Below are 14,612 nucleotides of genomic sequence, written 5' to 3' on the forward strand. Positions count from 1 at the left end.
TTAAAGTCCAGACTACTTAAAGTTTGCAAGAGTGAGAACTACTCGTCTAGGGAACTGCAAGAGGAAGAATGATCATCCAAGTTTTTGCCTTTTAGCAAATGTGTGTTTTATAACTGATCATACTCATAGACAGCCATTTTATGTAAGTCCTCCATCAAAATTCCTAATGTACTTATGGGTCATTTTTCACCAGCTGAATGTGTTTTCTAATATTCAAGCCTCAAACTAGAGGAAGAAATTTTGCAATGTGAAGAAGCATCTTTGAGAGAAATAGGCAAAGTAATGACAGTTATGTCAAGATCTGTAAAGCTACTTTAATTATAAATATAAATGGAACAAGGTCGGGTGTGAGTCCCTGCTGGTGAAGCTGGACCTCAAGGGTCAAGTGGGTCTGCTGCTTACGTACCTGCCTCCCAACTGCGTTGCAGCAGCCCTCCCCTCGCTCCTCGAGTCAGTAGCCGAGCTAGCAGTTGAGTTCCCTAGACTTATAGTTCTGGGGGACTTCAACTTGCCGTCGCTCGGTGAACACTCTGATGGAGCGCAGGAGTTCATGGCTTCCATGACAGCCATGGGCTTGACTCAGGTAATCCGAGGCCCAACTCACTCAGCGGGTCACACGCTTGACCTCGTATTCCTCTCGGAGCAGTGGAGTTACGATCTTGGTCTGAGGGGTAATGAGATCATACCCCTGTCGTGGTCAGACCACTACCTACTGAGGCTAGACTTCCGGAGGCCAAACCCCCACCATAGGGAGGAGGAACCGACCAGCTGGTTCCGCCCCAAGCGACTGATGGATCCTGTTAGGTTCCAGACGGAGCTTGGGGTTATTCCTGATACCCTCGCCCACAATTCGGCGGAGACCCTCGTCGCTGCCTGGCACTCGGAAGCGTCGGAGTCTCTAGACCGGATTGCGCTGCTACGGCCCCTCTGGGTCAGCGGCCCCCGGAGGCCTCCTTGGTTCACTGAGGAGCTCCGGGAGGTAAAGCGCCGGAGGAGACGCCTAGAGCACTCGTGGAGGTCCGATAGGTCCGAGTCGAAGCGGGCACTTTTAACAGCATGCACCAAGGAGTATATTCGGACTTTAAGAACAGCAAAAAGAACATATATTGCCTCCTTGGTAGCGTCCGCCGAGTCCCGCCCAGCCACCCTGTTTAGGATAACCCGCTCCCTCCTAAATAGGAGGGAGACGGGGGACTCCCTACAGGGTAAGGCTGAGGAGTATGTCCAGTTCTTGGCGGACAAAGTTGCCCGGTTTCGAGCGGACCTGGACTCCACCCCAGTAGATCCAGCCGAGACACAAGGAGAAGACTTGGCAAACCATCTCTGGGTTGAGTTTCAGGAAGTTGCCTCTGGGGATGTGGACAAGGCTATGCGAGCTGTGAGCGCCTCCACCTGCGTACTGGACCCGTGTCCCTCCTGGATGGTTGCCAACAGCAGTGAGGTGACACAAGGCTGGATCCAGGCGGTTGTTACCGCCTCTCTTCGGGAGGGGTACTTCCCCACCGCGCTTAAGACAGCGGTGGTAAGACCCCTCCTGAAGAAACCGTCCTTGGATAAAAGCTGTTCTTAATAACTATCGTCCAGTCTCCAACCTTCCCTTTGTAGGGAAGGTTGTTGAGAAGGTGGTGGCTCTCCAGCTTCAGCGTACCTTGGAGGAAGCTAACTATCTTGACCCCTTCCAGTCTGGCTTCAGACCCGGTTACAGCACAGAAACTGCTTTGGTCGCATTGACCGATGATCTCTGGAAAGCTAGGGATGGAGGCCATGCTTCCATCCTAGTTCTCCTGGACCTCTCAGCGGCTTTCGATACCATCGACCATGGTATCCTTCTGCGACGACTGCGGGAGAAGTCGGGAGGGGTGGGCGGCACTGTTTTGCAGTGGTTCTCCTCCTATCTCTCGGACAGGGCGCAGTCGGTGTTGGTGGGGGGGCAGAGATCGTCCCTGAGGCCCCTAACTTATGGGGTGCCGCAGGGGTCGGTCCTATCCCCCCTACTATTTAACATTTACATGAAACCGCTGGGCGAGATCATCCGGAGGCATGGGATAAAATATCACCAATATGCGGACGATACACAGTTGTATCTGTCTGCCCCGTGCCAACTCAATGAAGCGGTGGACGTGATGAACCGGGGTCTAGAGGCCGTTAAAGACTGGATGAGAGCAAACAAGCTGATACTCAACCCAGACAAGACCGAGTGGCTGTTGTGTTTTCCTCCCAAAAATTTGACCAACATACCATCACTCAGGCTGGGGGGACAAAACTTACACCCCTCAGAAAGGGCCCGCAACTTGGGAGTCCTCCTGGACCCACAGCTGACTTTTGACCACCATCTCTCAGCTGTGACCAGGGGGGCATTTGCCCAGGTTCGCCTGGTGCGCCAGTTGCGGCCCTACCTGAATCGGGAGGCCCTCACAACAGTCACTCAAGCCCTTGTGATCTCCAGGCTGGAATACTGTAATGTGCTCTACATGGGGCTGCCCTTGAAGAGCATCCGGAGACTTCAGCTAGTCCAGAATGCGGCCGCGCGAGTGATCGTGGGCGCACCACAGTTCGCCCACATAACACCAATCCTCCGTGAGCTGCACTGGCTACCTGTCGATCTCCGGGTGCACTTCAAGGTCCTACTCACCACCTATAAAGCGCTCCATGGTAGTGGATCTGGCTATTTGAGAGACCGCCTTCTGCCAATTACCTCCCTGCGTCCCATCAGATCGCATAGAGTCGGCCTCCTCTGTACTCCATCCGCCAGTCAGTGCCGACTGGCGACTACTCGGAGGAGAGCCTTCTCTGTTGCGGCTCCGACACTATGGAACAATCTCCCCGTGGAGATTCGTACCCTCACCACCGTCCAGGCCTTCCGCACAGCCCTCAAGAACTGGCTAGCCCGTCAGGCCTGGGGATAAGTCTACTTCCGCCCCTCCCGAATGCTGAGTGAATGTTGAGTTTTACTGTTTAATTTACTTTTGTTCACATTTCTTTTTGTATTGTCCTACACTCCCTTTCCTTTTTGATTGTAAGCCGCCCTGAGTCCCCTCAGGGAAAAGGGCGGCCTATAAATGTCCAATAAATACCAAAAAAATAGGTATAAAAATGCTAAAAGAGAGCATTATTAACTAGCCTTACCAGTACAGTACTGTAGCAAGGGCATTGAAACTGTGAAAAACTTTAAGATATGATTTAAAGTTTGAGAGCCACTAGACTAACCATGCTAGTAAACATGGCTTCATAGTCTTGCAGTAAGTGGTTACTGCTTCCTACCAAAGCATTGATAATGTCACATCATAGTATCAATTCCAAGGATTTTCTTCTTGTAGCAGAGATGTCTTGTGCAAATGGAATTTCCTGAATGAATCTGAATTTCTCATTGTGCTTGATAATAGTCTGAGATAGCAATAGCAATAGCACTTAGACTTATATACCGCTTCACAGTGCATTTATACCCCTCTGTAAAGATTTACCGAGTCAGCATAGTTCCCCTAACAACCTAGGTCCTCATTTTACCCACCTCGGAAGGATGGAAGCTGAGTCAACCTTGAGCCTGGTAATATTCGATCTGCCAAATTGCAGGCAGCTGGCAGATAGCAGAAGTAGCCTGTAGTACTGCACTCTAACCACTGCGCCACCTCAGCTCTTCATTGTAATTTGTTTTCACCAAATTTAGGAAACATCTATTATTTTGTTTTTCTATTGTTTTTCTCTGGAAGATTAAAGATTAAGGGTTAAAATAAGATTAAACAAAGCAAAGGTAAAATAGAACAATAAAATAACTAGAGGAAAATAAAAACAAAGGAAAATAAAAGAAGTAAAATACTTTGATATGATTAGTAAACAAAACATGGGCAAGTGGGGAGCAGAATGCCAGGGTGAATGGGGAGAGGTGGTGTCTGCTATCAATCTAGCAGCCACCTCCAAAGTTGAACTCCCCCATTGGGCCTCCAGGCCAATTTACAGAGCCAGGTCTGAACGCTCTTATGAAATGATAGGAGGTTGGGGAAAAGATGTTCCAAAGGACAAGTGCTAAGGCAGAGAGATCCTTCTGGATCCTGACAGTTGGAGTTCTTTGACTGATGGGATCTTCAATAGGCCTTCTCTGTTGGTCTGAGTAGGACAGGCAAGTTTTAACAGGGCAATTTAGTTTATCAAGTAGCATGGACTTATGTCATTAAGGGCTTTAGCGATCATAACCAACATCTTGAACTGCACTCGTGGCTAAAGTGGGATCAGAACTCATGGAACACCCGCTTTTGAACCTGGTGCCTTAACCACTTGATCAAACTGCTAGCTTTCTTAAGCCTTTTATGTGGCTTTCCATTTTCTTTTGATATAATGCTTTTGATCCTGTGTTGGACTGTTTTATGAAACTTAATTTTTCTGTGAGCACTGTAGTAAACTTTTGAAGGGTAAGAACTAGAATACTTAAGTGAGTGAGAGAAAGAAAGAAAGACAACAGAGCTTTTGGTCAAATGGATAATGTAATGCCTATCTGATAATAAATAAGACTAAACTGTTCCTTTGACCAAGGTTCATGAAACCACAGATATCATCTCCATTGATGGCAAGTAAATGTCACAGTATCAGAATTGGGTGACCTGAAGTGATGTATACACCCATCCATTTCATATTTTCTAGATGTTAACAAAATATTTGTTTTGATGAAAGGTTGTATTTAAATAGTCTTGGTATTAAATTCATATTTTTGCAAACAGAATTTGCAAAAATGTTTCTATTTGCAGGTGGCAGTAATGGAGAACCTTTAGCATTACTAAGTATCCTTTAAAAAAAGAAGCATGATGTAATTTCTGCCCATTAAATAAGTTTTTCCTCTCCGCTGGGAAGATAATTCTGAATGGTGGTTTAAATTTGGGTTTCATTAGGTTTTTTTTTAATGCATCCATTCACAAATTATTCTTCCCTATAGATAGCCTCTAATGGATATCTTTGGTATGCAGTATGGTGCAGTAACAGTAAATGGGAATATTGATTTACTTCTATTTGAGTTCATACAAATTCATGAAGGAAAGGGCTTAATGTATTGCTTTTAAATGGCAGACCGGAATATTTAGGTAACAAAAGGTGATAGGTAGACCAAGAAAATCAGCATAATTAATTGAAATTTTGGGCATTTACTCAGATTGAATTTCTCTGTTTTTGTGTTCAGTTGTATAAAATAAAATAAAAAACATCATAATTAATTGACATGTTGGGCATCTATTCAGGCCTATGATAAATTGAGATTGATTTTCTCAGCTTCTGTGCTCAGTTGTTCTATTTGCCAGTCAAGCTTTCCTGTTAGCTTATGTCCATTAAGTTTGCAGCTGCTGTATCCTATGGCAAGCTTCACTGTCCAACCTATCTATTAATGTTCAGTTTCAATGAAGCTAGGAATTTACAACGTAGTGAGCTTCCAATATGTTGACATTGCAATTCTCAGAATACACAATCAGTATCATGAACAGAATTTCCCACCAGAATGAAAAGGAGGCTATGAGCTTCATTTTTAGTTTAGCATGGTTTTGGTTTGTGTTCATCTTCCCTATAAGTAATTAGAAGTAGCTAGCAGTATTTCATCTCCAGTCTTTTGGCAGCCTTGCTGAGCTAGTAGACAGACTGATGGAGTATTGTACAAGACATTGAAGTACAAATATTGCTGGAACAGCCTTTGCTTATCCCATTTGCATGTGGCTGTCAGAAAAACAAAGGAAGCTATTATAGACTTGGCTACTGACAGAATCAAGTTTATTTCAATATGTTTCCCCATCAAGTGAGACAATCTATTAAGGGGGAGGGATGGTTGCCTTGACTAGCTGATCTGCCTTAGTGGTTGACTTAATTATAGAAAAGACTTGTGAGAGTCTTACTGTTGATGTATTTAATTTTTCCATTGAATGTATTATTTGATTTTAATTTATTGAGATGGTCTTTTATTTCATATTTTCTTTTCATCCATTTAATTTTTTTAAAGGTCTCTTAACTCGAATTCATTAGAATAAAATACACTCTATTGCCAAAAGTATTCGCTCACCCATCCAAATAATCAGAATCAGGTGTTCCAATCACTTCCATGGCCACAGGTGTATAAAATCAAGTACTTAGGCATGCAGACTGTTTTTAAAAACATTTGTGAAAGAATGGGTCGCTCTCAGGAGCTCAGTGAATTCCAGCATGGAACTGTGATAGGATGCCACCTGTGCAACAAATCCAGTCATGAAATTTCCTCACTCCTAAATATTCCACAGTCAACTGTCAGCTGTATTATAAGAACGTGGAAGAATTTAGGAATGACAGCAACTCAGCCACGAAGTGGTAGTCCACGTAAACTTGTCCAACATCAGTGTGTGACCTCACAAATGCGCTTCTGGAAGAATGGTCAAAAATTCCCATAAACACACTCCTGAACCTTGTGGACAGCCTTCCCAGAAGAGTTGGCACTATTATAGCGGCAAAGGGTGGACCGACGTCATATTGAACCCTATGAATTAGGAATGGGATGTCACTTACAGTAAGTTCATATGCGAATAAAGGCAGGTGAGCGAATACTTTTGGCAATATAGTGTAGTTTGTTCATCCCATACATTTTTGCATCAGTTTCTGACAATCAACTCTGTTATGTTCAAAGAGCACCTTCACTCTATGACAGTACATCTTTTAGGCTCCTTCAGTGTTTCGATCTGAAATGACGCATGAGTGTTCCCCATTATAGCAACCACTATTCTTGGAAATGTCATTACATTTTTAACTAATTTTTTTTATCAAATGTTGAGTTTTCCACTGTCATCTAAAGTTTGAATCTTTCTCTGTATTTCATCTAATTGAATTTAAAAACATTTGTGGATTCCTCCCCCTCCTTTTCCCCCTAGAATGTTATTACTGATTTTGGCATTGGATCAGACTGGACCACTTCCAGATTGACTATTTTGGGAACTCTAGGAAAATGATTGGGTTGTCTTTCTATCCCCTCATTTCCCATTAGAGGTATGAGGGATAGCAAGCTATTATTGCATTGTAAATTGAAATTTGTATGTCATTTATCCCAAATGTCTTCCTCCTTCCATAAATACTTTGCTTGTTATCTGTGACGGAATGTGTAACCAATTTTGGAAACACTGAGGAGGCAGTTAAGAAAGCAATGGAGGCATTACAAGAGATCCTTTTTTCCAGGGGTGGACAAGGAATGAGAAATTATGCTAAGTACAAGTTGTATGGAAGAGTTGCTTTGGTATGCCTTCAACATTCTGTTACATTGCCCAATTAGCAATAATTCTTTTTCCAGAACTAAGAGTAGTTCCTGTTTTTGAGCTTGCCAGCCTCATAAAGCTGGGCATTATCTCAGGAGATTAAAGGACCCACAGTTGTTTTGCTCAGTTCCATGCCTCTCAAATGGGACTTTTGCAAACAATTTCCTCCAGTTTCCAAAAATAATTGATGCTAGTCATCATCCACATTGAAATACTGTAAGCAATTAGAAATGGAAGGGGCAGTCCACTAACTCTGACATTAGATAAGCCTTAGCATATTTTGCCTGTATTACCTGGATGCAAAAGGAATAGTAATTGAAATGTAAAGGAAGCCTCTGTCAATCCCCCCCGCCCCATGTGTTTCATGTATACATCAGGCAATGGAACAAAAGCTACTTGCCCTCTCTATTGCAATTTCCTTGCTCCTTCTAAATCCTGTAGACTGGTTTCTACTCTAATAGAATAATAAATAAGAATTTATTCTGAGTGAGTACTTATTGTCATGCTGATTGAAAAAGGAACCAAGCCTACCACTTTCATTTATATTGATTGTTTCATATTTTATTGAAGGAAGTAATAGAAATGAAGACTTATGTCCGATTTCTGCTGGCTGGGTTTTTATCTACTTACCAATTAGCTTGATCACTTTGTCCACCCAGGTGTAGGTACTCTCTTGATTTCAGATTAATGTGAGGGTGGATGCTTGTTAAAATGCCAGTAGAAAATTCACTATGACGACCGTGGTTGAAAATAGACTAAACAAGTCCATATTGCTCCATCTCTTAATTAATGGAAATTAGGAATTGATAATGGTAGTAGTGATTGAGTGAATAGTTTCATTAGGAAAATCAAGATACAAAATTTAAGTACTTTGTTTTATATTTGGGAACATGGTTAATATCCTGTGTCAATTAGGATTGAGCACTTCACAACCTCATGCCAATCTTGAACTGCCCAGCAATTAGCTAGTTAATGAGCTTCCGGGAAGTACTGTTACACTTTAGAAGACAATGCATTAAGACATCTTTTCAGGAAGCAGGAATTCAGTGATCTGAGACAAGATTCTGGGATAAAGTTCAAAACCAGATGGTAAGGAACACTTAGTAAGCCCAAGAAGAGGTGATGGAAGGAAGATAAAAAATTTAAGTAAAGGACTTAAAACTTTTATCTTGAGTCCTTTAAGTAAAGGACTCAAGATAAGTACCCTCTAATGGTGCTGTTCAAGATTGCTGTGGCTGGGGAACCCTAGATTTTTAATCCCATCACTAGAATGAAAGAAGAGAGGTCGGACTTCCATCTTGTTCCCTGTTCTCTTATTTATGATATAATAATCTGCCATGGGTATATATTCAAAATTGCTCAGGTTTGTCTTAATGAGAGATCTCTCTGCATTTATGTGTATACATACTTAGAGGAATTTGCATCTGTGCATGCATGCATACATTCATACAATCCTAAAACCACCTCTCAACCTTGAGATTTAGTGGGATTACTTAATTATTGATCTTGCTTCTCAGTTTTTTATACTTCACATGTTTATTTCCTTGAAACCATGCACTGCTTCTGAAACTGGTCTAAAACAGTATTGACTTTGCTGAAATCAAAGCGGGTGATTAAGGGAGGGAAGCACACAGAATTGATCAGTTCACACATATGCCATGGCCTATATAGTGGTGGTGACTATATTTTTTTGGCTCCTGGGAACACAGTTTTTGTGAACAAATTCTGTGACCTATTTTCTGGTTTATGTTCTCTTTTTTTGGGTTATGTTGTTACCTTGTATGAAGCTAGATCAAAATAAAGGGAATGTTTTTGCCCTTCATATTGGAGGTTTGTCTTTTAAGAGGTAAAATATCTGAGAAGCATTGCCACTGCTGCCTAGAAAACAACAACTGATGATGAATTATTAGCAGCTAAATAACTGTTGCTTTAATTTTCTCAATATGTAGCATTCACCTATCAGGACTAGTGTTTTTGAGATGAGAATTTACCTGGTTGGTTCTTGTGATAATGCCCATGTATTGATTCCTAGTCTTCCAAATGGAAAGACAGACTGAAAAAGAAGAGGATTGGCTTGATGCAGGGCGTTCCATGACTGATCAGAAAAGAGATGTGACATTTTTTTCAGGCCGTGAGTGGGCATTGGTAATTGGTGATTTTACACAATGTCACAGGTGCCAAAGGATAAAAAATGTTAAAAGAATTTAATGGCCAATCTCTTATCAGAGATCTCAGAAGATCTCAGGCATTTAGCTATCTCTATATCTTGGAGGTCACTGGGCGCCATCTAGTGTTGCTGGCACCGCATTGTCAGTTTCACCTAACAGGAGAAATGGCAATGATCCTTCGTCCAGGCCACATTAAAGAAAGGATATTTGATTGTGGAGAATCTAAAGTAGGTCCACCCACATATGGAAATACGATATTTGGAGCAGAGTATATTATGCTAAATAACTTTTGTTCCACTTTGGAAAAGGTAAGAATATTACCCTTAACGCTGTGAAAATTAAGCTTTAAAATTATTTAAAAATATTACCATTGCCTGGAGATATCTCAAATGCTCAAAAGGAACTGTGTAAAGGATTGGGGTTTCTATCCCAGAAGCAATTTAAAGTATGTTAATATAGCCTTATTTATATAGTGTATGTTGGCTTACATTTCCACGAATGTGAATACTTGCATACAACTTTTCCATTCTCATGAGTTATGTGTAGAAGTAGCAGAATTTCCACAGCACAAAAGTGAGTTTCTAGATGCAGAAGAAAAAAAAAGAATAATAATTCTGTGCTCCCCAAAAAATAGAGATTAGAAAAAGTCATGGAGGACTGATAAGATCTTTAGTTTTATCATTAGTCCCATCTCACTGTTGCCCAATCTCTCATGCATGACATTTTGTGAGTTCGTTAGCAAGCTTGACTTAGCCTAGCAATTTTTTTTAACGTAAAAGAAAATAAGTTCACTTTTCTATCTTATCCTACAATAATCAGCTCTACTATCTTTCAGACAGTGGCATCGTTGTTCCTTAAGATTACTTCTTCCTTTAATCCAGTCACTTACCTAAAGTATCTTGTTTAATCTATGTGGATATTGTCTGTCATAGAAGTTGCTGTGTATAATCCTTCCTATTCTTTGCCCAGTTACAAACATTTCACAAAAAGTATTTTAATGAATGCAGTTCAAAATCTCTGCACAAATGTTTATGAAATTTTGCATTCTAAATCTTTCCTAATGTTTCTAGCTTTTGTGCAGATATCTACTTAGCCTACTTAATTGGGTGCAGAAAGAGTGTAATCAAGATTGCTGTGTTTTTGTTTCTTCAAATCTTGCTCCATGATTCTAGTGCTCTTAAATAAATGATAAACTTGCACACTCCTAGACTATGCTTATAGATTTTTTTCATGCATTTCTATCTGTGTGGATTAGAAAGGAACACTTTTATGAAGGACCTCAGTAAGAAATAAAATAGTAGTAGAAGTTGTCGAAGTAGTGGTATTTATATTTGGTATGTACTTATATAAGATGTGGGAAATGGGACCAGGATTTCACCCCATGCATTTGTGTACAGGTGGTGAACAATATATGAACTTTGGTCTCGTATGTAATAAATACATCTGAGTCAATTTTACATGTATTTGTTTATCAATAAACAAATTTATAAATAAACAAATTTATTTATGACCATCAAGCTTCTGAATCAACTTGAAATTTAAGCTTTTTTAAAATATCTCCTGAAAACGTCTGCTCTATACAATTTTTCCTTTTAAAATATAGCTTCACCATAATATTTTGCATACTTTTTATTCTCTTAACAAAATTGCAGCATTATTGTGTTGAACTGGTTTGTGGAAATAGGCACCACAGATATATATGAAGTAAAGAACTGGGAGCGGATTAAACTTATGGTATTTAGTACATTTGTAGTAAATATGGTGCTTATCTTGGAATTATCATGTAATCACAGATCCTGAATATTTTTGATGTGTCATCTTGCCTGAAATATTATCGGGGGAAGATGGCTGTTTTATGTTTGTGTGTGTTGTGATGTTTCCTGTTTAGTGCATTCCTAAATATGTTCAGCTTATAGCTTCTCATGCAAAGAAGGATAAGAAACGTTTTGAATTCACATATACAGAACTCCAAACTATGCAGCATCCCTTTAGGGAAACAAAAACTGATCCAGAGGTTTACTCTCAACAGATGGGGAGACAGTAGGGATCATAGAACCTTGTGCGCAGAACCATAGGCATCATTTGAGAATGGAGAGTAATGTTCTAATAAGATAAGCATAATTAGATAGATTCATCAGCCTGCACTGCTGGCTTATTGAGAGATCAGTGGGAGCAGATACAGTATGTAGCTTAAATACTCATAAGGAGCTTTGTCAATCTAGGCTTCATTTAAGACATTTTTAAAACTTTGTCTAGTGCAAAATTAAGCTTATGGAGCATACTCTCATTAGCAATAACTGTGCCTGTAGACACTGAGTTTTTAAGAAAGCTGGTAGGAGCTGATATTCCATGATTTGTTTCTAAAAAGTGGATATTCCATTTCTTAAAATACATGCTGCTCAAAAAACCTTCCTTAGAAACGGTGTAACAGTTAAACATCGCATGGATTTTGCAGAAAAGCCGCGTCTTTTCAATAGTAGCTAGTGACTAGATAATGGATGCATCTGTCTTAGTCTCTTTTGATAATCAAAGAATAGAAGTTCTTATTTTATACTAAGCCATTCAGCAGGAGGTTCATGGAGAAGTTAAAACTTGGACGCTGCATAATAATTCAGCATCTTTAAGCTTTTCATCAGCACAGTGTAATTTAAAGCTGTACAAATCCATGTAAGTTAGTAGCGTTTATTCAAGAATTTAGTAAACACATTCCTGCATATATAAAGGACATTTTTCTGCTAGAACTGAACTGACATTCCATTTCTAATATATAACTATGGGTAAGAGGTGTTAGTTTTTATATCAGATTTTAATTTTCGTTCTTCATCAGAGCTTGCTATTGCTGTATTTATAGAAACTGACTTGTGTTAACTCATAATATCTTTGATATTGATTAAAATAATCTCTGTATTGAAACTTTCTTCTTTCTTATGTTGCTGGGTACATGTAATGACCTGAGGCAAGGCATGGAGGCAACACAGTCAGCTGATAGTTCAAAACGCCCCTTTATTACTCCAACTTTCCCCCAAATGCTCCCACATTTATGGCAAATCCCAGAGCAAAGTGCTCCGTCCCCTCCCTCACACATAGATCTCCAGCAGCCTCTGGCTGTAATAGTCCAGCAAAACGCTGTTAGCACAACAGCTTCAAAGCAAGAAATCCAGCAGGGCAAAGGAATAAGTCAATAAGTCCAGGATGCAAAGGAAAAAGGCAATGGGTTCAGGAATCAAAGGATCAAAGCAATTAGTCCAGGAAGCAAGGAAGAAGGCAAGAAGTCCAGGAAACTCCAAGCATCAGCAATGGCACAGAAAACTCCACAAATTCAGCGGTTGTTCCAAATGCCCCTCCCCCACACTGTTTCCTTAAATCTCAGTCCCCAGGTATGCCTTGTAAAGAGGGGCAGGGCACTCTCTTCCTGAATCATTGGGTCGGCCCGCACTGTTCCTGCCTCTTCTCCACTCTTCATGCTCGGGCATCAGGAGGAGGCTCATCACCTGAGCTCCGTTGCTCTTCATTTCCACTGCCTGCCCTCTCTCGGTTGTCCTGCTCCTGTTCCTCCCTGCTGGCAAGCCATCCCAAGCCTGAGGGGCCCGGGGCTGACTCATCCTGCTCCTCCTTCGGTTCCTCCAAAGTCAACCAAGCCATCCCCTCAGTCTCCATTGGCCACAGCTCTGGCTCATCCTCTCCCACAAATTCAGGCTCCGATGGGGCCAGGATAGTGGCTATGACCCCTGAAGGCATTCAAGCCTTGAAAAGAACAAGTTTGTTCCCCTAGATAGTTGTGATGCCTCTTCACTTGTCCAGGTTGTGCGTGGATATACAGGTAGTCAATGACTTACAACAGTTCATTTGGTGACCATTCAAAGTTACAACAGCACTGAAAAATGTGACTTATGACTATTTTTCACAGTTACCTTTGCAGCATCCCATGATCATGTGTTCAACATTCAGACACTTGGCAACTGACTCATATTTATGATAGTTGCAGTGTCCCAAGGTCACGTGGTCACCTTTTTGCAACCTTCTCACAAGCAAAGTCAATGGGGAAACCAGATTCATTTAACAACTGGGTTACTAATCAACTGTATCAACTGATTCACTTAACAAACGTGGCAAGAAAATGGGGCAAGAGTCACTCAGTAAATGTCACCCTTAACAACAGAAACGTTGGGCTCAGTTGTCATAAATTGAGGACTAGCTGTAATGCAGGGGCAAGCAACTAGATTAAAATGGCCCCAGCAGACTGTTTCTGAAGGTGTCATTAGCTGCATAAGTGGGTATAGACAAAGGACTCTTTAGGGTGTTACTAAAACTACAGAGCAGGACTGTCATCCTTGAGCTAGAAGGCAAAGGAGTAGTTAGGCAATTATCTTTGAAATGGAATGTCCTATCACTCATCAGAACTTTGAATCCCCTTCAATATCCTGCTGAGTATTCATTCTGTGGGTTGCTTCTTCACTCTACTGTATGTAATGAGTTTAATGCTGTCAAAAATCAGGTAAAAAAATAACCTTGGGGATCCTTGCCAGATAGTGGCATAAAAACACTAGATTTTCAGAGTAATCTGCCCCAGATTACAGAATGTTATTGGTTGGGAGTTTTGTGGGTCAAAAACACCATGCAAGAGACGGTTATGCTTCCTTGGTCCTGAAAGGCAACAGACTTTAACCAAGGGCCATGAATGGAAGAAAGAAACTATTAGAGGTAGGTGATGCTTTAAATAACCAGACTTTATGCCCTGAAGGTTTTTATAGGTAATAACCACTAACTGGCATATCCATGGGCATACCGTGGTTTTCCTATCATTTCCATATGCTGGATCAGCTGTAGTTTATGGGCAGTGGTAGAGGTCACTCTACATAGACAGCCTGCAATATTCCATTCAGTTAAGTGACTAGACCAGGAGTGACCATCTTGAAGCGGATTCAATTGTCACAGCAGATGGATCTGTTCAAAGGTTCCTTCTGCTTGTCAAGCAAGAGCTGTGAGTGCAGGCTGACCCTTACCTGGCTTGAATGATGAAATGCTACTCCATCCAAGCTTAAAGATAAGAGTCCGCAGATGTAGGCTGCCCAAATATCCACAGCCATTTAGTCTTGTCAGGATTGTCATCTTCATCTAGAACTGAACAGCTTCCAATCAGTGGGAGCATCACCTGACAGCCTAGGTCAGGGTGCATAATTGGATATCATGCATTCTGATGATTCTG

The sequence above is a fragment of the Thamnophis elegans genome, chromosome 3 (genome assembly GCF_009769535.1).
Source record: "Thamnophis elegans isolate rThaEle1 chromosome 3, rThaEle1.pri, whole genome shotgun sequence".
NCBI classification, from domain to species: Eukaryota; Metazoa; Chordata; class Lepidosauria; order Squamata; family Colubridae; genus Thamnophis; species Thamnophis elegans.